Source organism: Schistocerca serialis, chromosome 5 (assembly GCF_023864345.2).
Source record: "Schistocerca serialis cubense isolate TAMUIC-IGC-003099 chromosome 5, iqSchSeri2.2, whole genome shotgun sequence".
In the NCBI taxonomy this organism is placed as follows: Eukaryota; Metazoa; Arthropoda; class Insecta; order Orthoptera; family Acrididae; genus Schistocerca; species Schistocerca serialis.
Genome location: NC_064642.1, coordinates 516,137,396 through 516,165,340, shown reverse-complemented (window position 1 = coordinate 516,165,340; position 27,945 = coordinate 516,137,396). Strand labels below are relative to the sequence as shown.

General features: G+C 41.4%; 1 protein-coding gene across 1 annotated transcript in view; it reads left to right on the top strand.

Moving 5' to 3' along the window:
• The first annotated feature begins 4,819 nt into the window (after positions 1–4,819).
• LOC126481069 (speckle-type POZ protein B-like) overlaps positions 4,820–27,945 on the top strand; it is a 64,356-nt gene continuing 41,230 nt past the window's right edge. Inside the window, exon 1 of the mRNA XM_050104553.1 lies at positions 4,820–5,053. The gene's annotated coding sequence lies outside the window, so the exon portion shown is untranslated. The remainder of the gene's footprint in view (positions 5,054–27,945) is intronic.

The following is a 27,945-nucleotide window of genomic DNA, read 5'->3' as shown; positions in this document are numbered from 1 at the left end:
GACAGTTAAAAGAAACCATTGCGGTGAAATACTCTCTACGATTAATAGTTTTCTACGGCGTCGTGGCGCAGCGTTAAGCGCTCGGGTTCGTAATCCGAAGGTCGCCGGATTGAATCTCGCACCATGCATTTTTTTATTATTAGGTTTTTGTAACTCAAATATATATATATATATATATATATATATATATATATATATATATATATATAAGTAAACTATTAATGGATTGCTTATGCATGTTGGTGAAGGCGGATCGCTCTCCAATTGTACCGCCTCCATTTTTCCGTTTTTTTAATAGGGTGTACCAAAGCTCTCCCGTCCGCACTGATTTTCGACGATGTTATAAGTTGCGCTAGGGACTGCATCTACCTTCTTTCGAAATTAGCAGGCAACTACGCTGTTATGCGGCGGCTCGTTTCGGCCCATTCAACATCTGTCCTTCAAGTGTAACGAGCGAGTAACGGAATTTATATTTCATACCTGCCACAGCGAATTTGTGTTCGTGGGGTCTCTATTCTAATTCGAACGTTTGACTTACGCTATACGTATTCGTTTCGGAATATCGTTTTACGTCTTCCGTTAACTATACGTGGTTAACATTATGAAGACAATTAATAACGTTTGTGAAATATAACTTTGTTTGCCGGAAAGATAATGATGTTCGAAGTCGCCAGTTTTTCCACGACAAACGACTTTCAACAACTTATCATGTGCATAATTGTTGCAACTGATTGCCGGGAAATATATATATATATATATATATATATATATATATATGTGTGTGTGTGTGTGTGTGTGTGTGTGTGTGTGTGTGTGTGTACATATATACACATTTGAATTACAAAAAACAAATACTAAAAAAAAAAGTTGCATGGTACGAGATTCGATCCGGCGACCTTCGGATTACAAACCCGAACGCTTACCGCTGTGCCACGACGCTGTAAAAAACTATTAATCGTAGAGAGTATTTCAGCGCAACGGTTTCTTTTAACTGTCGATTTTCTCGACAACGGCTGAGAAGTGCATCTTGGTGCTTTGCCACATTACACCTCTGGCCATGAGCTTTTATTATGCGCAGTATGAATCGAATCTGAATTTCACAATTGGCGGCCTCCTCTTGTAAGATCCACGCCTATGTCCACCATTAATATGACCATTATTATGTTGATATTTGCTTTAACTTCTGATTGCTTTATTTCTTGACTGTTACATTACATTGTCCCAGTTCTTAATTATACTTCAGTCCGTTCCCTGTTTTTACTTGAAAGCCGCTTGCCCGGTGTCGGCGGGTAAATACGATATTACAGTGCCTGTGTTATACCGAATTACTATGCAAAGTTCCTGAACAGGTACTGCGGCGACTACAGCCGTTATGAAGTACATTAAGTGTATTCGCAACTGCGAAAATGGACAACCATCAGCTGTAGAATGGAATTATGACATGGACAACCATCAGCTGTAGAATGGAATTATGACAGTATAAAGCGTGCCGCACGCGGACTCGAACCCGAATTTCCCATTTATTGCGAGAGGTCCCTTTATCATTAGGCGATTCGAGCACAAGTCACGGTCACACCCAAACTTCCATATGTAGTCAGCCATGTGTATACAACCTGTAGTCGTACATCCATTATGTATACTCCCGTACAAGCTGGAAATTTTACTTGAATGTCTCTTGTCCAGTGTCGGCGCGTAATACGACACTGTCGCGCCTCTGTTACATCGAATTACGATGCAAAGATCCTTTGCACGCGCATTGTAATTCGGAATAACGCAGACAGTACAATATCGTTTTTGTCTTCTCTTGATAGCGGTGGAATACAGCGGACGCAAATATAATATATATAATATATATAATATAATATATAATAATATATAATTAATATATAATATAATAATATATAATATATAATAATATATAATTTAAATAATAAATAATATAATATAATATATAATATATATATAATATACGAGGAAAATTGGCGAGGTACAAAACGTTGGTGTGAACCGCATTCTTTTGTTAAAATACCTACTCCTTTTACATTTATGTTCAAGAAGCAAAGAGACAATTGGGAAAAAAGCAGCCACAAGACTTCTTCCGTCAGTCTCAGTAACAGCATAGTCAAGTAAGAAGCAATATAAGAATAAGCAAGACGTGATTTACATCTTTACAGAACGAAACGCCTTTATTGGCAGAAGAACCGCTCGCTCACACAAAGATCCGTACCTAAAGATCGGAAAATTGCTCAAGTTACACCAATACCCAAAAAGGCAAATAGGAGTAATCCGCTGAATTACAGGCCCACGTCACTAACGTCGATTTGCAGTAGCGTTTTGGAACATATACTGTATTCGAACATTATGAAGTACTTCAAAGAAAACGATTTACTGACACATAGTCAGCATGGATTCAGAAAATATCGCTCTTGCGGAACACAACTACCTCTTTATACTTATGAAGTAATTAATGAGTGCTATCGACAGGGGATGTCAAATTGACTCCATATTTTTAGTTTTTCAGAAGGCCTTCGACATCGTTCCTCACAGATAGTCTTCTAACCAAACTGCGTGCCTATGGAATATCGTCTCAGTTGTGCTACTGGATTCGTTATTTCTTGTCAGAAAGGTCACACAGTTCGTAGTAATAGACGGAAAGTCATCGAGTAAAACTGAAGTAATATCCGGCGTTCCCCAAGGAAGTGTTATAGGCCCTCTATTATTCCTGATCTATATTAACGACATAGGAGACAATCTGAGCAGCTGTCTTTGCAGATGATGCTGTCATTTACCGTCTCTTAAAGTTATCAGATGACGAAAACGACATGTAAATGATTTAGATAAGATATATGTATGGTGCAAAAAGTGGCAATTGACCCTGAATAAAGAAAAATGTGAACTTATTCATATGAGTACTAAAAGAAATCCGCTAAATTTCGATTACGCGATAAGTCATACAAATCTGAAGGGTGTAAATTCAAATAAATACTTAGGCATTACAGTTATAAATAACCTAAATTGGAACAGTCACATGGATAATGTTGTGGGTAGAGCAAACCAAATACTGCCATTCATTGGCAGAACACTTCGAAGATGCAACAGACTGCTTACACCATGCTTATCCGCCCTTTTCTGGAGTATTGCTGTGCGGTGTGGGATCCGTATCAGGTGGGACTTGCGGAAGACATTGAAAAAGCTCAAAGGAGGGCGGCTCGTTTTGTATTATCGCGAAATAGGGGAGATAGTGCCACAGGCATGATAGGTGAGTTGGAGTGGCAATCATGAAAACAAAGGCGTTTTTAGTTGCGATTGGATCTTCTAATGAGATTTCAATCACTAGTTTTCTCCTCCGATTGCGAAAACATTCCGTTGGCACCCACCTACATAGGGAGAAATGATCATCACGATAAAAGAAGAGAAATCAGGGCTCGCACAGAAAAATTTAAGTGCTCGTTTTTCCCGCGCACCGTTCGAGAGTGGAACGGTACAGAGACAGCTTGAAGGAGGTTCATTGAACCCTATGCCAGGTACTTAACTGTGAATAGCAGAGTAATCACGTAGATGTAAATGTAGATTCCTGCCGTTTAACTGCTGTTGTTTAATGATGTGGTTATTTTCTCAACGAAACTTTACTGCACTAGGGACGTGAGAGGAGTAAAGTAGAATGTTGTTATCTAACACACTCTTGGTCCTATATTTCAGAGAGGCAAAGACCTGTCATTTTTTACATATAAATAACTGCTGAATTGTACAAGAGAAATAGGAGTGGTTTTTGCCAAAGTACGTAGCAGCTTGGTGTAACGTCATAAGAAAGGTCTTGTTTACAATAATGTTCTGTTACCTTAATATTTGATCGCCTGTTACTATCAGTGTTAGCCATTTGTAACTTAGGTGAAAAGATATCTATAGATAAATTACAAAAGTGATGATTTTTTTCTTATTTCTCCACAACTAAGCTTATCGTTATCTCGGTGTATTCCTATTTTTCTATTTAACGCCATCATCTTGAATTGAAAAGTATTTCAGTATTTCCAGGTACGGAATTTCAGTTTCTGTTGCGAGTTATTGTTTGTTCGAAATATTGCGGTTTGCGTGAAGTAACGCCAAGTCTGGTTTTCCGAAGTTCTATTGGACTGAACTTACGCGTAACATGACGTCATACGGCTACTTGCGTTTTCTGCGACATTGGATCGTCAAGCTGGTCATTGTAATTTATTATGCATTTCGGGGAATCTGGTTGTCAGTCTTTGCTATTTCCGAATATTTTACTTGTACCTTTTTTCTGAAATATCTGGTATAAATTTGGTGTTTTCTGTTGAGTTGATTACTCAGAGTTGTATCGCATTCCTCTCGAAGCAACGCTCAAAGAGATTTTATCGTGGTACCACTTCGCAATGGGACTTGATTTTGGCGCATTACTACAGTTATAAAGAGGAAGAAACTGTTTGTATTTCTGTCCCCTGTTTTCGCCTATGAAAACAAATAACTGTTACTTCACAGTACAGAAAATATCATACATTGATTAAAATGAAATGGAGTAACTAGCTGTTCTTGGGTAAGTTGCATACGACTTGCCCACCGTACGCTAACGCACCATCTCTCTGAATAACAGCCAACGCAAGGATGATGATTATTATTATTAGTGTTTTAGGGCGCACAACAGCGAGGTTATCAGCGCCCGGCCAACGCAAGGAGCCAACGGTTATAGAATGCAGTCTCATCTTCTGCTTCGGACGCATCCCCACCACAGTTCCCCGTTCCCCCTACACAGGCAGGAGACCTGCGCATGCGCAGAATGGTTCAATATCCGGTACGCAGCTCGTTGACTGTACGGATGTTGGATGTGGCAGTCATTGCTCGTGTTACGGACAGATTTGTGATAATACAGTGTGTGAAAAGTGAAGTGACGTTCTTAGTAAATCGTCTACGAATCGTGTACACATCGCCGTCAGCAACCTAGTTATTAACACGGAGCTAGCTGTCTGTACATAATAGGCATCCGGTGGGTGACAGACACAGGGGGAGCCTAGAGCGCTCCCTTTATACGGCTTCAAAGGTAAATAAATGCATGAAATTCCTCTGTGATATTTCCTAATTTCTTTGCAAAGATTTATAGTCTGAGTGATATTAAGCTTTTACACGACCTATCGGTATTTGGTAATAACCAAAGTATTTAGCGCAGCAAAGCACTTTGTTTTTCAAACTAAGTTTGGACGCTGCTCCAACAATGCACTGGGATATTCCGTGTACCATTTAGTGTTAACTGAGATGCGACAAGACGTCATACAGGAAGCATGCGACCATATTGTATAACTGAAACATCACTACACAAATGCTGAATAGGTCAGTTCGTGAAACGCCATCAGCTGGCGAACTATGCGTTTTGGGATAACTCATCATCCGATACATCGAACAGTACAGATGAACTGAAGTAAAATGTCACCTACATATATACATAGATAACACAGTCGACCTCTGACAGTTTTGTAGGTAACTTGTAACTTCATTCCATTGGTATAACTTATACCTGATGATTGGTTATCTCGAAACGCGTAATATTAATGTCATTCATTCACCAGCGTCTCACATTTTACTAAGTGAGCTATTCAGCATTTGTGCAGTGATGTTCCAATTACTGTTAACGAAATCATTCTTTTTACTAGGGCCAATAGGCAATAGTTTAAAGTGATTTCAAGCATATTCATTTGAACTGAGATTTAACAATAGTTCGCAGTTTTATCATAAGCTAAATATTCTTTACGATTTTTGACATCGTCTGGTGTTGCAACCCTCAGGACCCCCTCCCCATATAGAAACTCCACATTAAATATGCTTTAGTAAACTGTGCCATGGATTTACACATTCGTCTAAGAATCTGCAAAGTGAGGCGAACATTCCTACGACTCCTCCATAGCCTCCTCGCAGAACAGATCTGTGCCTGTTGATCCCCGCACGCCTCCGAGGTGTCAGTCTTCTCCTTTATGAAACGACAATGAGAAATCTGACAATCCGCATGTACCATCAGTAAACATGACAATACAGCTTCGTCTCCGATTGCCATTTCGTCGGACACGAAAATCATCAAATTTCTAAGCATACTCGTGAGGCCTGGTTTGTTACATTCACAGTTACAGGCATAGCTTCAACGAGTCGCATGAGTGGCAGCCTATTGCCTGCACCTAGTCCATTCAAATTCTTCAAATAAAATAAACTCATCAACTTCAGAATTATAGCCCCCAAACCCAAAGTCAGAACAATACGTCTCGAAGATTCCTTGCCATTTAGTAACAGCTGTTGCAATAAGAGATAGTTTGCCTATATTTGTATCCCTAATCAGATATAATTGTTGTATTCTACCTTCGAGGAACGAAACCGCTCCACAACTTTCTTAGGCTACCCACAGCAAATCACACATCGTTAAATCAAAGTAATTCTCCATGAACCTTACACGTTCCAGTCGGCAACAAGGAACGGATCTGTATAATCAAATACCTTCATGTTTGTTTTTTTCTCTGTTGTATTGTTTTTGTTTGATCTGAAATGAATAAATTAACGCAGAATTCTTCTGAGAATTATCAACAAAACAGAAATGTTTCCGTGTGTATAAAAAGAAATCATAAATTGAAACAATTGAGGAGCGAGCAACAGACGGTACTGAAACTGTGCCTAAGGACTTGTTATTCGCCAATAACTACATTTTTAGTGTATGCAGTATTTATATTATCCTACACTTAAATACAACAGTCTAAGACTTCTTCTTCATTCCAAAAGCTCGACCGAAAAAATTACCGGTACTCGAGTTATGACTTGCCGAGTACACTGTATAGTGAAAAAAAAAAACAAGATCCGTGCGAATATAGGACTGATTATTTTCTGCAAAATGTACGAAGCAAGTCACTTGTCATAAAAATGAATAAGTAACAGTCTGCTTCATTGCTGTTCTTATGCTTACTCATATGAAAATTACCTTCGCGTTGTCTAAGATTTGCGGTAACATTGAGGACTAGGATAGGCAAAACGTAGCACATTATCCGCGATGGAGCATCATGCACTATGTGCACTATGTAGAGGCAATTTCAGACTGGCCCAAGGGAGTGATATGTGCGTGGGCGCCCGCAGAAATTTATGCACTAGGGGCCACGATTCAAAAATGTCACTTTTTGTATCAGAAAATTGAGAAATTTCTGTTGATTATTAACAAATAGCCTCTGATTAGTAGTCTTCAAAGTGAAAAACAGGAAATAAACTTTAAAAATACTTATTCGACTTTTGTTTGCTTACAAAACTTAACGTCTTATCATGTTAATGAGTTTATTGTATTATTTTTCCCTACTTTTTTAAAAAAAATTGACTGGCTTAATTGAAGATTAATAAATTATATTTCGAAAGCTGCATTCCTCCCCCTCCCCCCCCCCCCCTTCCCGCATCCCTAAGTTTGACACATTATTTCGCATCCATACCAACTGCACAGGTGAATTCATAATTCTGTCTTTGCATCTTACGTTTTGTGGCACCCCGTTGAGTTGAAAAGGATTCACTTCTTGAAATGGAGGTCTTTTCGACCATTATTTTTCACATTTTTTTCTCCTCTCTTCCAGCGCAAAAAATGTTATTTTTTAAATTTTTGATTGATGCATTCTGGTCTTAACAGTACAGAAAAACGCACCTACAGTATAGCAAGACCGTGATCTTCAGAGTCGTCTACAGTCACTCTGCGATTGAAAAACGAAATATGGTATCAGGAAAAGGATAGCCTGCTATTCCCCGTAAAGCTGCCCCGTTGAGTTGCACAATGAAAATGCTGGTACACATTATAGCTTCTGGAAAAAGCCTTCTTCAGCAAAGGAAACACACACACATTCGCACAAGCAAGGCCACGCTTCATGCACATATGTCTGCTATCACCGGCAGCTCTGAACGGAATCAGCAACAAGCGTTTCCTAAAGTACACCATATACCCGTCCATGACATTCAGGGCAGGTCAGAGAACATTTTTTCACAAAACTACTTTTCATTTCGAGCCCTCTTCCCTCGTACACTTTCACCCGTTTCAGTTTTCGTCCCAGTTCCGGTCAGAAGCTGCCTGTGGTAGCAGTACTGTGTGTATGAGGTGTGCTTGCTTGTGTGAATTTGTGTGTGTTTTCCGTGCTGAAGAAGGCTCTAGCCGAAAGCTATGATGTGTAACAGTCTTTTCGTTGTGCCTGTCTGCAACTAACGGGTCATCTTTATGGCGAGTAGTGGTCTATCCTTTTACTAATATTGTTGATATTCCAGTCTGGAGCTTCTATTGTTAGAAAATGTGGTATCAGCAAGACGTGGCAGGTCTTTTTTGGCCACAAGCAAATGGTAAACTACGGGTGCGATTAAGTTGTGTTGTAGGAAGAGGGAGTGACGTTGTGGGAAGGGTATTGGGTAGCTATATTGCAGTCATGTTCAGTTTATGATGAGAATATGAACCGGAATACGCGCGTAGTACTATTGGAGTACTCCCTTTCTGGAGCTCGATAAGGAGTGTGCGAGGAAGGTACAGTTTTTTGGGACTGTATTTTGGCAGTGTTCTGTAGGTCGACGCATCCGCCTTGAATGCGAGACAATGCGACGAGCACACAACCCCCCCCCCCCCCCCCAATAAAAGGCATAATTTCCCGCGAACAGTCTGTGTTAAAATTCTGTACCCCGAATTCCAGGAGGGGGCAGGTGCTCTCTCTTGCACAAACTTATTGATGCGCATGATTTCATGACTCCTATTGCTTGTAATGGGTATTTCAATGATTATTATCAGCAACAGTCACAGTTTCCATGAATTGCGGATTATTTATGAGAAAAATACTCCAATAATAGTTGTTGCAGTCCTCAGATTTGGTAATAGCCTGGAGCAGTAATAGGCATCTTGCTCTGCATGTTTAGAAATGTCAGGTTATCACTGTGAACTTCATAAAGACATAAGAAAATAGTAGTTTGCGTTGGTTTCACTGTTAAACACGCGAGGAGACATTGTGAAACAATCCCATAGCTCCAAATGTAGGTAAAGTTTTGATTCGTTAACAGAATACTGGGAAAGTGAGATCTGTGTTCAGATTAAACTTTTTACGCACATGTTGTATATCGTATGTCAAAAAACTGCTACAGCTTTGTGGTATTCATGTAGGGGTTGACCCACATGAGACACTGAACGTCTACAGAGGACTTGCTAGAATGTTGCAGCTCGCGCATAGATACTTTCAAAATACGGAGATACTGTTTTAGAGTGGAAGCCAAGAAAATTCTTCATTGCTTTCATGTCGCTCATTCAATGAACATGACGCTAAAATGAGACAAAACATCAACTCGCACAAAGTTAAGCAAACGGTCATTCTTTGCATGCTCCAGCGATGAACGCAAAAGAAGAAACCTTGAGAATTAATTTCAGAATGAAGCCAGTTGATCTAAAACAACAGGAGGGGTGGAAAAGAGACGTAAAGGAGGACTGGTCTTTTGTAAAGACCAATGTAAAGACCGATCGAAAAGCAATGACGAATTTTATTATAGTTCTCCCTTCTGTGTCGATGGATATAATACTTGTTACGACTTTGTTGGGGAATATTTGTCGCGTGCCACTCTTTTTTCAGAATTTTGCAACAAAACGAAGACTTCTGTTCTTCAAAGAGTACATACGCATTTGCGCGTCTGTTGTATAGTCTACGCTCTCTCTAAATTTCCACTATCGTATCATAGAATGTTTGCTACTAATTAGAGAACACGTCCTCGAATAACTGATTTTTATGTTGCTGAATTAACAGTGATTTATGAATTTATAAAATATATTTGCCTCTTGCCGCTTTAACCCTTGGATGGTCTCTTTCGTTAGCATCAAGCGTCTCCTAAAAGTACACCATATGCCCGGCACTGCCATCCAGGGCCGGTTCGATGACATTTCTTCTCGCAAACTGCTTTTCATTTGGTGCCCTCTTCCATCGTACATTTTCACCCATTTAAGTTGTCACTACTATTTGCGATACACGCTGTAGACAAATCTTGCGCACTCGTGTCCCTGGCGCCCCTCTCAGCTTAGCGCCCAAAGCGACAAGTTAAGTGACCAAACGCGTCAGAGATGCAGACTGCGAGTAATCAAATCGACCTCGACTGTGAAGGTGAATGTTCGTGACCCGAAAACCAACAGCATCTTTGTCTGGTTGTCGCGTGAAGTGCTTCTCAGCGTTGCCTATCCTACAGCGCTTACACATTTTGATTACTTAAGAATAAATGAATGCTGAAGATAAGGTGGGTAGATCACGTAACTAATGAGGAGGTATTGAATAGGATTGGGGAGAAGAGAAATTTGTGGCACAACTTGACTAGAAGAAAGGATCGGTTGGTAGGACATGTTTTGAGGCATCAAGGGATCACAAATTTAGCATTGGAGGGCAGCGTGGAGGGTAAAAATCGTAGGGGGAGACCAAGAGATCAATACACTAAGCAGATTCAGAAGGATGTAGGTTGCAGTAGGTACTGGGAGATGAAGAAGCTTGCACAGGATAGAGTAGCATGGAGAGCTGCATCAAACCAGTCTCAGGACTGAAGACCACAACAACAACAACAACAACAAGAATAAATTAATTCGCGATTGACAAAGAATCGTGAATCATATTCTTTTCTTCATATGCCATCGTGTGGTGTATAGAACACCGAAATGATTGTGGAATTAAAGTAGGATGGCCCTGACTACAAACATACGTAAGGCGAAAAATATGACACAATGACATACATCTTTTATCCTGAAATGCTGGTAAAATATTCAACTTTTGACTTACATAAACACAACAAATTTCGATGTGTGCTGCATTCGTTGCCCGAATGATATCCAGGCGATGTTCCAATTCTACACATATGTTGATCGACAACTCGTGAGGAATGGATGTTATGACGTCAGCAATTCGATGCCGTAATGCTGCAGTGTCGTTCACTGGTGCTTGTTGCTACGTACTGTTTGCAACCGGATGTCGAATTCCGCTTTTGTTACGTAACTGGGCCCTGTAACAAAGTAACGGTAAATATGTATGTAGACATGCAGTTCAAGGTAAAAAGTATTTGTCTATGTGTCATATTTTATACCTTGTGAATGTTAGTAATCTGCGACAACCGGTATTTTATTGCTACCAACGATCTTTATGTTGGTTTCTTATATAAACTGATAATCTCAATTGTTCCTTGGGCTCTGTACCAGTCGTCCGCTATATGCGCTGTTATCTATGATAGGATTTGTCTCTCTAAAAGTGCAGCGGAAAGGTCTAACCCTTTCAGAAACGTCATTGCCAGAGACAAGACAAAGAGAAATTACTCCTCCATAAACTTCGTTTAGATAGAGGCCACAATGCTACACGTCCATACGCCAAAGTCCTGCATTACACAACAATTAAACAACCGACCATCACTTTTATTTGACAATACACGTGTCATCGCCGTCCATATTTCGTCTAAACAAACAAGTGGGCGTTTAAACTCTTATGTCTCAATTTTGCGTGAAAATCGAGTATAGTTCGCTTTTTTGAATGTTATCTCGTTCGTATGTGATAAGTAGTTTATTCTCGCAATTAAATAAAACAAATTTAATTGACAGAAATGAAAGGAATGAATTATTGTACTTACTATACGTTAAAATGGGGCCAAATTACGTAGCGGTGAGATAGCCGAGCGTATGTAATGTTACACTGGTGCGCCTGAATCTGATAATATATCAGATACGGTTAAGTTGGTTGATGATTTTAGTTTTGTTAGCGTCTAAGTGCGTTGGTATATTCGATCGAAACTAATAGAGAATACCACCGAATTTAAGTTAAACGCTGGTTTATGGCAGCAAAATTAACACGTCGTTGTCTTCAATCCTAAGATTGATTTGATGCAGCTCTCCATCCTAGTTTTTCTTGTACGAGAGTCTTCCTCTTTGCGCAACTGCTGCAAACCGCACAGTTTTTATCTTCCGCAAACTCTGTTACCAAACCGACGATTCCTTGATCTCTCGGAATGTGTCCTATCAATCGATCTCCGCTATTAGTAAAGTTGTGGCATAAACATCTTTTTTCCTCAAATTGCTTCAGCACCTTCTCATAAATTATTCTATTTATCCATCTAAGCACACACCCTCAGTCTGAACTGTTCATCGTCGACGTTTCACTTGTTTACAAGACTACATTCCAGAAAAATACCTTCAGAAAAGCTTTCATAACACTTGGATTTATATTCATTGTTAATAATTTCTTTTTCCCAGGTATGATTTCTCTCCCTATTGCCAGACTGCATTTTATCTCCTCAATACTTCGGCCATCATCAATTACTTTGTAGCCCAAATAGCAAAAATCATCTTTTATTTTTACTGTCGCATTTCCTCGACCAGATCCCTCAGCATTATCGAATTTAATTCGCCTGCTTTACGTTACCCTGGCTGGATTTGTATTGGTGTTCATCACATTACATCTTTTCCAGGCACTATTCACCCATTTTTACCCTAGACGTGCCGGCAAAACACTTTCCCTGCCAAAGCGAGTATTAAACGTGTGCAGATGGTGAACGTGATATGTCGTTGCACACAGTTTTCTCGGGTTTCTAACCGCATCAGTTAGTAAGGTCCACTGACGTTTGTGATATCGTGTTTGTTTTGTTGGAAAACTGCAGATATAGCTATGTATAAGTTTATGATAAATATATTGCACAAAGGACCACTATTACTTTAGATGGTTGTGTGCGTTAAGAGTGTCAACATCAGTGGTTGTTCAATGTTTGTGAAACCGTTACCCATGGGTGTAATCAGAAGTTAGCTACTGTACGTCCCCTTTCCACCCCCCCCCCCCCCCACCACCCACTATCGTCAACATAAGTGCCAGACTATGCTTTAGAACGAAAAAGAATTCACTTTGAACACTTGTATTTTTAAAATTAAGAATAAAATATACAGGGTGCGTCAAAAAAAGTATACACACTTTGAAGCGTCATAGAAAATTTATTTCTCGTTCTGCAATGTTAAATTTCTGGAAATGGAAAGCTTAAAGTCCAATTTCAAAAATAAATGTACTTTGCAAATGTGATTAATGTTCAAACTGGTGGCCTTCAGCTTCAATACATTTCTGAGTACAAGTCACCACTGATTCCGTACATCGTACCAAAGTGTCCAATGAGATATCTGCACACACCGCCTGAATCTCATTCCAAAGTGTGTCCAGGTTACGTGGTTTACGTTTGTACACCTCATCTTTTACCGTGCCCCATACGAAGAAATCCAGTGGCATGAGGTCTGGGAGAGCGTGCAGGATACTCGATTGGTCCCCTGCGTCCTATCCACTGGCCTGGCACATTGTGATCCAGGTATGCTAGTACGTCCCTATGACAGTGCGGCGGGGCGCCATCTTGTTGGAAATAAAACTCATCATTACCTCATAATGCACGAATGGCAGGGAATATGGAGTCAGCAAACATTGTTAGGTACGTTTTCTGAGGCGAACGCTGAAACAGTTCCAAGATCACTTGTACGAGGTCACCCTGATCGACCTTTATGCACATCACACACTGTTCCATGAATATCGAATTTGTCTCGTAGACGTATAATTGTTAACCTTGAAGGTGGTTCCTGAGTCGAAACAAGGCCCCTGGAGTAGACAACATTCCATTGGAACTACTGGCGGCCTTGGGAGAGCCAGTCCTGACAAAACTCCACCATCTGGTGTGCAAGATGTATGAAACAGGCGAAATACCCTCAGACTTCAAGAAGAATATAATAATTCTAATCCCAAAGAAAGCAGGTGTTGACAGATGTGAAAATTACCGAACAATCAGTTTAATAAGCCATAGCTGCAAAATACTAACACAAATTCTTTACAGACGAATGGAAAAACTAGTAGAAGCCGACCTCGGGGAAGATCAGTTTGGATTCCGTAGAAATACTGGAACGCGTGAGGCAATACTGACCTTACGACTTATCTTAAAGAAAGAATAAGGAAAGGCAAACCTACGTTTATAGCATTTGTAGACTTAGAGAAAGCTTTTGACAATGTTGACTGGTATACTCTCTTTCAAATTCTAAAAGTGGCAGGGAGCGAAAGGCTATTTACAATTTGTACAGAAACCAGATGGCAGTTATAAGAGTCGAGGGACATGAAAGGGAAGCAGTGGTTGGGAAGGAAGTAAGACAGGGTTGTAGCCTCTCCCCGATGTTATTCAATCTGTATATTGAGCAAGCAGTAAAGGAAACAAAAGAAAAGTTCGGAGTAGGTATTAAAATCAATGGAGAAGAAAGAAAAACTTTGAGGTTCGCCGATGACATTGTAATTCTGTCAGAGACAGCAAAGGACTTGGAAGACCAGTTGAACGGAATGGACAGTGTCTTGAAAGGAGGATATAAGATGAACATCAACAAAAGCAAAACGAGGATAATGAAATGTAGTCGGATTAAGTCGGGTGATGCTGAGGGAATTAGATTAGGAAATGAGACACTTAAAGTAGTAAAGGAGTTTTGCTATTTGGGGAGCAAAATAACTGATGATGGTCGAAGTAGAGAGGATATAAAATGTAGACTGGCAATGGCAAGGAAAGCGTTTCTGAAGAAGAGAAATTTGTTAACATCGAGTATAGATTTAAGTGTCAGGAAGTCATTTCTGAAAGTATTTGTATGGAGTGTAGCCATGTATGGAAGTGAAACATGGACGATAAATAGTTTGGACAAGAAGAGAGTAGAAGCTTTCGAAATGTGATGCTACAGAAGAATGCTGAAGATTAGATGGGTAGATCACGTAACTAATGAGGAAGCATTGAATAGGATTGGGGAGAAGAGAAGTTTGTGGCACAACTTGACCAGAAGAAGGGAACGGTTGGTAGGACATGTTCTGAGGCATCAAGGGATCACCAATTTAGTATTGGAGGGCAGCGTGGAGAGATGAATACACTAAGCAGATTCAGAAGGATGTAGGTTGCAGTAGGTACTGGGAGATGAAGAAGCTTGCACAGGATAGAGTACATGGAGAGCTGCATCAAACCAGTCTCAGGACTGAAGGCTACAACAACCACAACAACAACAACAACAATATGAAATGCATTCGTAGTTGCGAATACGACAACCATCAGCTGCATAATGGAATGACGACAATGAAAATTTGTGCCGGATTGAGACACAAACCCGGATTTCCCGCCTTAGTATTACGCGATCCGAGTACGCCCCACGGCGAGACGCAGACTTTCAGTATGTCGTCAACCATGTGTGTACAACTTGCACTCGCTCATCCATTAAGTACATTCCCGTACAGTGGAGACGTTTTAACGGAAAGTCGCATGCCCATTGTCGGTGGATAAAGTCAGTGTTGCCGTGTCCGTGTTCAGAAGTGCGTAGCAATGTTCTTTCTGCCATGCATACATGCGTGCATTATATTTATATTTGTAGGTGTTTTATTAAACAGCCATCTAATCAGTCAATGAGACAGTCGGTACTGCTTATTTATAACAGCCTTGTCCTTCCGACAAACTTTCCTTTTTCGATTTCTTCTCATTTTCATACACCCATTGCGTCTTAGCTTCCCTGCACTTCCTATTTATTTCATTCCTCAGCGGCTTGTGTTTTCTGTGTTCCTGAATTTGCCCTCAACATTTCTATACTTTCTTCTTTCATCGGTCATCTGAAGTATTCCTTCTGTTACCCATGGTTTCTTCGCAGTTACCCTCTTTGTACCTGCGTTTTCCTTTCCAACGTCTGTGATTGCCCCTTTTAGAGATGTCCATTCCTCTTCAACTGTACTGCCTACTGAGCTCGTCTTTATTGCTGTGTCTGTAGCCTTAGAGAACTTCAAGTGTATCTCGTCATTTCTTAGTTCTTCCGCATCCCAATTCTTTGCGTATTGATTTTTCCATATAATCTCTCAAAATTCAGCCTACTCTTCATCAAAACAATGGTTCAACTGGCTCTGAGCACTATGGGACTTAACATCTGTGGTCATCAGTCCCCTAGAACTTAGAACTACTTAAACCTAACTAACCTAAGGACATCACACACATCCATGCTCGAGGCAGGATTCGAACCTGCGACTATAGCGGTCACGCAGTTCGAGACTGAAGCGCCTAGAACCGCACGGCCACACCGGCCGGCTACTCTTTATCACTACTACATTGTGATCTGAGTCTGTATCTGCTCCTGGGTACACCTTACAATCCAATATCTAGCTGTAGAATTTCTGTCTGACCATGATGTAATCGAACTGAAATCATGCCGTATACCCGGCCTTTTCCAAGTATACCTGTTCCTCTTGTGATTCTTGAACAGAGTATTCGCTATTACTAGATTGTAATTTATTACAGAACTCAATTAGTCGTTCTCCTCTCTCATTTCTTGTGACAAGTCATTATTCTCCTGCAACTTTTCCTTCTAGCCCTTCCCCTACAACTGCGTTCCAGTCCCCATTACTGTAAGATTTTCATATCCCTTTACGTACTGTATTACCCTTTCTATGTCCTCATATACTTTCTCTATCTCTTCATCTTCAGCTTTCGACGTCAGCATGTGTGCCAGAACTGTGGCTCATTGACACGGCGTATTGTCATCCATAAAAAAATGGCTCTGGGCACTATGGGACTTAACTTCTGAGGACATCAGTCCCCTAGAACTTAGAACTACTTAAACCTAACTAACCCGAGGACATCACACACATCCATGCCCGAGGCAGGATTCGAACCTGCGACCGTAGCTGTCGCAGGCTGTAGCGCCTAGAACCTCTCGGCCACTCCGGCCAGCCATCCATAAAAATTCCGTAGTTGTTTGGCAACATGGAGTCCATAAATGGCTGCAAATGGTCTCCAAGTAGCGATTTCCACTCAATAACCGGTACAGTTGGACCAGAGGACTCAGTCCATTCCACGTAAACACAGCACATACCATAATGGGCCACCACCAGTTTGCACACTGACTTGTTGACAACCTGAGTCCATGACTTCGTGGGGTCTGCGCCACACTCGAACCCTACCATCGGCTCTTACCAGCCGAAATCGGGACTCATCTGACAAGGCCGCGGTTTTCCAGTTGTTTGGGGTCCAACCGATATGGTCACGAGCCCAGGAGCGCCGCTGCAGGCGATGTCGTGCTGTTAGCAAAGGCACTCACGTCGGTCGTCTGCTGCCGTACTCCATTAACACCAGATTTTGCCGCACTGTCCGAGAGGATACGTTCGTCACACGTCCCACACTGGTTTCTGCGGTTATTTCTCGCACTGCTGCTTGTCTGTTAGCACTAACCACTTCACGCAAATGCCGATGGTCTCGGTAGTTAAATGGAGGCCGTCGGCCACTATGTTGTACGTGGTGAGAGGTAATGCCTGATATCTCATATTCTCGACACGTTCTTGACACTGTGGATCTCGGAATATTGAATTCCCGAACGATTTCCGAAATGGAATGTCCCATGTGTCTAGCTCCAAGTACCTCTGTCAGTGGACTGCGCTTTTATACCTTGTGTACGCGATACTGCCGCCACCTCTATATGTACTTATCGTTATCCCATCACTTTTGTCACCTCAGTGTGCTTTTAACTGCGCTTCATGATTCCTATTCAGTGTTCGCACAGGTCTTAATTTCCACACCGTGGTTTATGAGTCAATGATTGGAACCCATTCTGTCTAGACCAGTGGATCCCAATCTGAGGGTAATTACCCCCTGACGGATAAAATGAAATTTTCTGAGAGCTAAACTCGAAAGCGTTCCATTGTGTTTCGGATACGAAATTAAATTATTTTTAAATGATCATTACAGGGTGATTCTTATTAATGTTTAAAAACCCGCGAAGCGGCGATGATGACGCTAAGACAAGTAATTTAAGACACAAGGGACCGCAAATGTCTGGAAGTACCTCAAAAGTGGATGGCAAATGTTGAACATCTGACGCCACCAAATGACACGCAGCAACACGAGCAGCGGTTGAGACTACTGGTATGATGCACATGATCTTCCCAACCCAAGTCTTCCCTTTGGTGTTCCTCCGGCCCTATGTGCTAGACTTCAGCCTGTGGGGTTCAGGGTTCGAGTCTTGCATCTGACAGGCAGTGTATTTTTTCATTGCATTACACAGTAAAGTGTTTACATGGAGTAAGATTTGTTATTGTGTTTACCGGTCTCGCGGTCACCGCTAGTTATTTGCAAAGTACAGTACAACAAAAATCTACCGTACTGTGTCACAAATATATGACTAACAGCTTCCTAATTGCGTCGTTACCAGTGTGAATGTTTCTCTTTCTCTAACTCTTTATCTTCAGCTTTCGACGTCAGCATGTGTGCCAATGTTTTCTTTGCCGTATAATGTCTGTAATCAAAAACAAAAGGGAGAAAAAGAAAAACACACAAAATAAGAACAGCTCTTCCTTGGGTACAGCGAGGACAATAATTTTGTAACTTCTATGTTTACAACAGATCACAATTACAAAAGGTGTTCGAAATTTGCACTATTTGGTTGAATGGAAGTATTGTATCACTCAAACAACCCTTCACGTAGTTACTCGAAAACACCCTCCATATTTTGGATTTCTGCAGTGACAATGGCTTATGGGCTATGTGGTCCATTTTCTCTTCATTGGGGTGCTGTAAACTAACTCCTTCATACGACACCTAGCGGGGCGACGTGTAGCACTACCCCCAACGGGCGGCGTAGGATCGACATTCCCAACCATTGCACGTGCGGCGGGGTACGTCATCTGGTGGCGCACATGTTCAGCATTTGTCATACACTTTTAGGGTATTTACCAAATTTGCTGCCTCACGTGTCTTTCGCTAAATTACTTGTCTCAGCGTCACCTACGTCCCTCCGAGGATGTTTGAACGTTAATAAAAATCACCCTGTGTAACTATTACGTAAGACTTTAATAATGATTACATAAGTTAACAATAATTACATTTTTCCCAAATTCTAGCATTAATGTGTGACACAACTCGCTGGAGATTACAGCTTGCGTAACGAATGTATGAGCAACATCTCCTTCACATAATCCACCAATTACACACAACTTTGTACCACAGATCTCTGACAGTAAAATTGCGGCATATACGTCACGAGTGCTTGAATGTCCCACGAAGCCGGCCGCGGTGGCCGTGCGGTTCTAGGCGCTCCAGTCCGGAGCCGCGCTGTTGCTACGGTCGCAGGTTCGAATCCTGCCTCGGGCATGGGTGTATGTGATGTCCTTAGGTTAGTTAGGTTTAAGTAGTTCTAAGTTCTAGGGGACTGATGACCACAGCAGTTGAGTCCCATAGTGCTCAGAGCCATTTGAACCATTTTGTCCCACGAAAATGCATTCTCCGAGTTGTAGGCAGTTCCCGCAGCTGACCATATATTGTTTCATTATTCACTTCGCAAGCGAACTAATCGACAGTACAAAACAACAGTATGTATGTAGTGGCTTCTAATGCCACAAAAAACTGTGCGGCCCCTCCCGCCGGAGGTTCGAGTCCTTCCTCGGGCATGGGTGTGTGTGTCGTTCTTAGTATAAGTTAGTTGAAGTAGCGTGTAAGTTTAGGGACCGATGACCACAGCAGTTTGGTCCCTTGGGAATTCACACACATTTGAACATTTTTGAGTGGCTTCTACACTTCTGTAGGGCCTACACAGATATTACTGTTATTAGGTGCAGCGGTCAGACACAAAGCATTGGCTACCTGAAGTCTTCCAACTTCTGTCAGTTCAGAAGTAAGGAGTCCAGGAACCAAATGATTTACTAACAATAAGTAAAGTGCACATATTTTAACTTGTTTGATTTTAGAAGGCGGTGCAGGGTACGGGTGAAACAAAGAGTCTTTATTCAAAGATGCGCTACAGAGGAAGCATATTTTGTAACATGCGTCTACCTGAATGTGGATAGTCAGCTTTCTTTTCTGAGTTCTCAGGAATTGTATTTAGCACTCACGACGCAACAAAAGCTGCTTAAGCATTCTACGAGGTGTGTTTTTTAAGTAAGGTCCGTTTGAACATAAGTACACAACGAAATGTTATTTCAAAAAGGTAAATTTATTTTCAGAAAGTACATACTTCACCCTATTTTTCGACATAGCTGCCAAGTTTGTCCAAACACGTATCATACCTCTCAACCAATTTTAGAATACACTCTTCATAAAAACTTGCCGCCTGCTCCGATAACTAAGAGTTCACTGCCGTTTTCACATCGTCGTCATCATTGTAACGATGGCCACTGAGGTGGTGTTTGAGGTGGAGGGACAGATGGTAATCGCTCGGCGCAAGACCAGGTCTGAGGGGTGGGTAGTCTAAAACTTCCCAGCCAAAACTGTCCAATAAATCGCGGGTCTGACCTGCAGTGTGAGGTCTTGCATTGTCATGTAGAAGGACAATTCCCTTTGTCAGCACGCCGCATCTTTTGTTTTGAATCACTCTGCGTAGCTTTCTCAGGGTTTGGCAGTATGCTTCTGCATCGATAGTGAGTCCTCGTTGCATGAAGTCGACCAACAAAATACCATGCCTATCCAAAAACACCGACGCCATGATTTTGCGCTGGGACAGAGTCTATTTGGCCTTAACCTTTACAGATGAGTGTGTGTGTCTCCATTCCATGCTCCGTTGCTTCGATTCGGGCGTGATATGCGAAACCAATGTTTCGTCTCCAGTTACGATCTGACTGAAAAATCCGTCACCTTCTTCGTGATAACGAGTCAAGAACTTCATCGCACACTCAAATCTTTGGTTTATCTGGTTCTCTGTTAGGAGTTTTGGGACCCAACGGGAGCACAGTTTCCTAAACTTTAGATAGTGAGAAACAATGTTGTAAAGCACTGATCTCGACACGCCAGGAAATTCGTCTGGGAGACCTGTTACTGTGAAGCGACTGTTCTCACGAATCATCGCTTCAACTGAAGCCACCAAATCGTCTGTAATCAAAGAAGGGCGACCGGAGCGGTCCTCATCATGGACGTTGTCACGGCCATCTTCCAATTCTCGTACCCACTTACGCACTTTGCTTTCAATCAAGACAGTATCACCTTACACTTCGCAAATCTGTCGATAAATTTCTGCAGCAGATAGGTCCTTGCTGACAAAAACCATACTACTGAGCGAACCTCCCACTCGGCGGGCGAGTTGATAGTATTAAACATTTTGAAAGCACAGAACAGAATCGTATAGGTTAGCTACATAGCAGAAACTGAGCACAGTTTTTCCCGAGGGAAGCGGGTACACGACGCACGCGCTCGTTGCGGTATGTGCGCGAACTACTAGTGTCTACAAGGAAACGGACCTTACTTAAAAACACGCCTCGTATACAGCGTGAGTCGCGGAAGACGTAACACCCCCATTATTCCGTTGGCGATTGCACGTATTGACAAGCGGTGTTCGGCGAATCATAGCCGACTATGGGGCACATACTTTGGTACATGCACAATAATCACAACGTTTATATTGACGACATAATGAGGCAAGTACATGTTTTTTAAATGGGACGCTGTACTTTTTTTACCATCATTCGAACGCTCTGGAAAAGACGCGTATAGTGATGCAACAAATGTTGCTATTGTGATTCAAACTTCGCTTAAAAGACGCTGGGAAATATTGTACGATTGAAGGTCGACGCGTTCGGAAGCGGCTGAAGACTGTAAACACGCCTCGCGCGACCCGCAGGCCGAGTTGCCGTGCCCTATGCAGCATGCACGGTCTACGCTACGAAGGTAAATCCTCATCCGCCCTCTTTTAAGCAAAGTTTGAATCACAATAGCAACATGCGTTACATCACTATACGCGTCTTTTCCAGAGCGTTCGAATGATGGTAAAAAAAAACTATAGCGTCCCATTTAAAAAAACAACATGTACTTGCCTCATTATCACGGTCAATATAAACGTTGTGATTATTGTGCATGTACCAACGTATGTGCCCCATTCACCGAAAACGCAATGCTCAACATTTGCCATTCACTTCTGAGGTACTTCCAGACATTTGCGGTCCCTTGTGTCTTAAATTACTTGTCTTAGCGTCATCATCGCCGCTTCGCGGGTTTTTAAACATTAATAAGAATCACCCTGTAATGATCATTTAAAAATAATTTAATTTCGTAACCGAAACACAAGAATAATGACTTGTCACAAGAAATGAGAGAGGAGAACGACTAATTGAGTTCTGTAACAAATTACAATCTAGTAATGGCGAATACTCTGTTCAAGAATCACAAGAGGAAGAGGTATACTTGGAAAAGGCCGGGTATACGGCATGATTTCAGTTCGATTACATCGTGGTCAGACAGAAATTCCGCAGCTAGATATTGGATTGTAAGGTGTACCCAGGAGCAGATACAGACTCAGATCACAATGTAGTAGTGATAAAGAGTAGCCGGCCGGTGTGGCCGTGCGGTTCTAGGCGCTTCAGTCTCGAACTGCGTGACCGCTATGGTCGCAGGTTCGAATCCTGCCTCGAGCATAGATGTGTGTAATGTCCTTAGGTTAGTTAGGTTTAAGTAGTTCTAAGTTCTAGGGGACTGATGACCACAGATGTTAAGTCCCATAGTGCTTAGAGCCATTTGAACCTTTTTTTTTTTTTTGATGAAGGGTAGGCTGAAGTTTGAGAGATTATAAGGAAAAATCAATACGCAAAGAATTGGGATGCGGAAGAACTAAGAAATGACGAGATACACTTGAAGTTCTCTAAGACACAGCAATAAAGACGAGCTCAGTAGGCAGTACAGTTGAAGAGGAATGGACATCTCTAAAAGGGGCAATCACAGACGTTGGAAAGGGAAACGCAGGTAGAAAGAGGGTAACTGCGAAGAAACCATGGGTAACAGAAGGAATACTTCAGATGATCGATGAAAGAAGAAAGTATAGAAATGTTGAGGCAAATTCAGGAACACAGAAACACAAGCCGCTGAGGAAGTGCAGGGAAGCTAAGACGCAATGGCTGCATGAAAATGTGAAGAAATCGAAAAAGAAAAGTTTGTCGGAAGGATTGACTCAGCGTACACGAAAGACAAAAGAACTTCGGTGATATTAAAAGCAAGGGTGTTAACATTAAGAATACAACGGCAATTCCACTGTTAAATGCATAGGAGAGAGCAGATAGAAGGAAAAAGTATACTGAAGTCCTCTACAAGGGAGAAGATTTGTCTGATGTAGAAGAAGAAACAGGAGTCTGTTTAGAAGAGCGGGGATCCAGTATTAGAATCAGAATTTAAAAGAGCTTTGGCGGACTTAAAAGATCAAATAAGGCAGCAGGGATCAATAACATTCCATCAGAAATTCTTAAATAGTTGGGGGAAGTGGCAACAAACCGACTATTCAAGTTGGTGTGTAGAATGTATGACTCTAACTTTCGGAAAAATTTATTCCACACAATTCCGAACACTGTAGGAGCTGACAAATGCGAGAATTATCGCATAATCAGATTAACAGCTCATGCTTCAAAGTTAAGTGCAAGAATAAAATACAGAAGAATGAAAAAGAAAATTGATGATGTGTTAGACGACGACCAGTTTGGCTTTAGAAAAGGTGAAGGCACGAGAGAGGCAGTTCTGACGTTGTTGTTAATAATGGAAGCAAGACTAAAGAAGAATTAAGACACGTTCATTGGACATGTCGACCTGGAGAAAGCGTTCGACAGTGACAGATGGTGCAAGATGTTCGAAATTATGAGAAAAATAGGACTAAGCTACAGGGAGAGACGAGTAATATACAGTATGTACGAGATTCAATCTGTACATCGAAGAAGAAATGATGAAAATAAAGGGAAGGTTCAGGAGTGGGATTAAAATTCAAAGTGAAAGGATATCAATGATACGATTCACTGATGGCGTTGCTATCCTGTGTGAAAGTGAAGGAGAATTACAAGTTCTGCTGAATGGAATACAACTGTCTAATGAGTACAGAATGTGTATTGAGAGTAAATCGAAGGAAGACGAAAGTAATGAGAAGTTGCAGGAATGAGAACATCGAAAAACTTAACATCAGGACTGATGGTCACGAAGTAGATGAAGTTAAGATATTCTTCCAACAAGGCAGCAAAATAACTAATGACGGACGGAGCAAGGAGGACATCAAAAGCAAACTAGCAGTGGCAAAATGGGCATTCCTGGCCAAGGGAATTCTACTAGTATCAAACATAGGCCATAATTTGAGGAAGAAATATCTGAGAATGTACGTTTGGAGCACAGCGTTGTATGGTAGTGAAACATGGACTGTGGGAAAACCGGAACAGAAGAGAACCGAAGCGTCTGAGGTGTGGTGTTGCGTTGAAAATTAGGTGGACTGATAAGGTAAAAAATAAGGATGTTTTGCGCAGAATCGGAGAAGAAAGAAATACGTGGTAAACACTGAGAAGGAGAGGGGACAAAATAATAGGACATCCATTAAGACATCAGGGAATGACTGCCGTGGTTCTAGAGGGAGCTGTAGAGGCAAAAACTGTAGAGGAAGACGGGGACTGGAATAAAATGGTTCAAATAGCTCTGAGCACTATGGGACTTAACTTCTGAGGTCATCAGTCCCCTAGAACTTAGAACTACTTAAACCTGACTAACCTAAGGACATCACATACATCCATACCCGAGGCAGGATTCGAACCTGCGACCGTAGCGGTCGCGCGGCTCCAGACTGTAGCGCCTAGAACCGAGTGGCCACCCCGGTCGGCGGGGACGGGAATACATCCAGGAAATAATTGAGGTCATAAGTTGCAAGTGCTATGGCACAGGAGAGGAATTCGTGGCGGGCCGCATCAAACCAGACAGAAGACAGACTCAGAAATGAAAAAGAAAACGAAAAGAAAAGAAAATGTAGAGGCAGCATGACTCAATATCTGCAGGGAGCTTCCAATGAGCTGTTGAGTTCATGCCACATTGGGCTGCTGCACTAAGCGAATCAAAAGGAGGTCCGACTCGATATTAGGAGGAACCGCTTACTGTAGTCACCTCACTGTGTATTTGGGAGAGATGGACAGCGGCTGAGTTAGTTACTGTATCATTTCGACGAATATAGTGCAGATGGAGTGTGCCAGCTAATTGACGTTTTTCCGTAGTATTTTTGGAACAGTTGGGAAAAAAACGGAAAAGAAGTACTACTCCGCAACGGTAGTATTGGACTTAGTCTCGTATGGCCGTTGTCGGAAACGCGTATTGGCCGATGTCGGAAACACGTGATGACGCTACAGTAAACGAATGCAGCGGAGACTAACGAAACCACACCGCACTGTGAAGGATTTCAAGACAGCTGTGCGTATATCATTAAGTGTTTCAGCGTGTCATCGTGAGATATCACGATTGAAACTCAACGATGAGCCGACCGAAGCACCTTCACTCCCCGGTGCAATAATCTTGTGGCCGACTAATTCACTGTTATTTTTCTGAAATTGTCGGGGAGGGGCAGGGAGATGTATCGGAAAAGAGTTTCTTCCACTTCTATTTTCTTGTTTTTGTTGGTTTATATTTTTTGTTTGTTTTGTATTTTGTGTAATTATTTTTGAATTTTTCATATTCAGGATTGAGATTTTCTGTCTTTTCTTGCCGAAGTCCTAAATGCTTCGTGATGAGCAAAATTTACGGTCCGGCATTGTGTGCTGGTACAGTATTCGCTTCAAAAGAAGGCGTGTTTAAATAGTTCCTTCGAATACGTGGGAATTTCCTTCATGGATGTTGGGTATGGATCTTTTAGCATTGCATGGATTTGTAATTAGTATGATGAATGCCGTGTCCTTTTGTGGTTCCTTTAGAAAGGTCGCTTATTCTGAGGTTGTGTTTAGGTTGGGACCTGATAGCATATCTCGAATTATTCTCCAAGAATATTATTCTCTTTTGTAGTATCAACCTGCGCATCTTATCCTGAACTTTAGATCTGCTGCTCAAGTTCAGATTACTGTATACTGTACAGTATTGGTGAACAAAATTTACTGGTTGAGGTAAGGGTGTATTGCAGTCCTGCACACGTCACACGCAGAGGATGAAGATATAGTGAAAGCATATGAGGATAATTAACGTATAATGCAGTACTTAAGAGGAGATGAAAATATAATAATCATGGCCGATTGGAACACTGGAGCAGAGGAAGGAATAGAAGACAGAGTTACGGGACTATTTGGGCTAGGGAGTACGAATGAGAGAGAAGAAAGACTAATTGAGCTCTGCATTAAATTATGGCTAGTAACATCGGATACTGTTCAAAAATCACAAGAGGAGAAGGTATGTTTGGAAAAACCTGGGTACACAGGAACATTTCAGATGAATTACATCATAGTCGAAAACAGATTTAGAAACTGGATTGTAACGCTCTCCAGGAGCAGATATGGACTCAGATCACAATTTAGTAACGATGGACAGTAGACAAAAGCTTAAGAAAATCGTCCGGAAGAATCAGTGTGGAAAGAAGTGGGGTACTGCAATACTGAGGAATCAAGCGGTGCGTTTGAAATTCTCCAGTGATGTAGATACTGCGGTAATAAATACCGCAACAGACAAACAATTCAGCTAAAGAAAAATGAATTTCGCGATAAACGCCTGTCACAGAATTTGGACTGACAAATGTTATTACAAGAAAGATAACTGCGAATAGATCTGGGAAAAGTTAGATCATTTAGGAATGAAATAAATAATAAGTACAAGGAACTCAAGGCTAAATGCTTCAGGAAAAATCCAAAGAAATTAGAAAATAAATGGCCGGCGGAAGGAGTGATTCAGTATACAGGAAAGTCGAAACAGCTCTATATGAAATTTAAAGCAAAGGCGTCAACATTATGAGCACAAGAGGAATACAGCTGTTAAACGCAGGGGAGAGAGCAGATATGTCGAAAGAGTACACAGAAGGTCTCTGCGAGAGAGAGGAATTGTCTGTTGTGAGTGCGACAACCATCACACAGTCAGCTTAACATCTCTCGCATACAAGTTGCTGACTGGAATAATATACTGAAGAATGGAAAAGAAACTTGAGTATCTGTTAGATGACAGTTTGGTTTTAGAAAAGGTAGAAAACACTTGATAAGGGAACGCTTGATAAGGGAAGCAGGAATCAAGAAGAACGAAAGCAGGTTAACAAGATCTGTCGATGTAGAAAAAACATTCAATTTTGTAAGATGGTGCAGATGTTCAAAATTTTCAGGAAAATAGGTGAAGCTATAGGGAAAAAAGGGGTACTGTACAATATGTATAAAACAGTTAGGGAAAAATGAGAACGGAAGACCAAGAATGAAATGCTCGATTAGGAAGCATAGAAGACAGGGATGTACTCTGTCGGGTCAACTTAAATGAGGATACCAAAGAACCGCTGAAGCACCTGCATGAATCTTTATTTTTATTGCAGACATAGAAGACTTTTTTAACAAAAATAAAGGCTTGCATATTTCGCTACTTTTCACACTACAGTGACATACGGGATCATTTTTGAGTAATGCATCAATCCAAAGTAAAGTTTGCCGGCTCCAGGAGCATGTAACACGAATTATTTGTGGTGAACACTTAAGATCGTCCTGCAGCGGCCTGTTCAAGGAAGTGAGAGTTCTGACTACTATTCCTCGATACATTTTTTCCTCTGTGATATTTGTCATATGATATTTACGACAAAGTCGAGCTGACAGTTCAGTTCATGGAATCAACACCAGAAGAAAGAATAATCTTCATAAAGACTGAAAGTCACTTGTTTCGGCCCATAGAGATGTTCGTTATTCAGGAACACAAATTTTCAGTTAACTTGCGAAAAGGCATCAAAATTTCAACTATTAATAAAGTACAACGTAAAATGAGCCTAAAAGGATTTATTGGCAGTCAGCACCTTTCTACTGTTGTTGTGATCTTCAGTCCAGAGACTGGTTTGGTGCAGCTCTCCATGCTACTCTATACTGTACAAGCTTCTTCATCTCCGAGTAACTACTGCAACCTACATCCTTCTGAATTTGCTTAGTATATTCATTTCTTGGCCTCCCTCTACGACTTTTACCGTCCAAACTTCCCTCCAATACTAAATTTGTGACCTCTTGATGCCTCAGAACGTGTCCTACC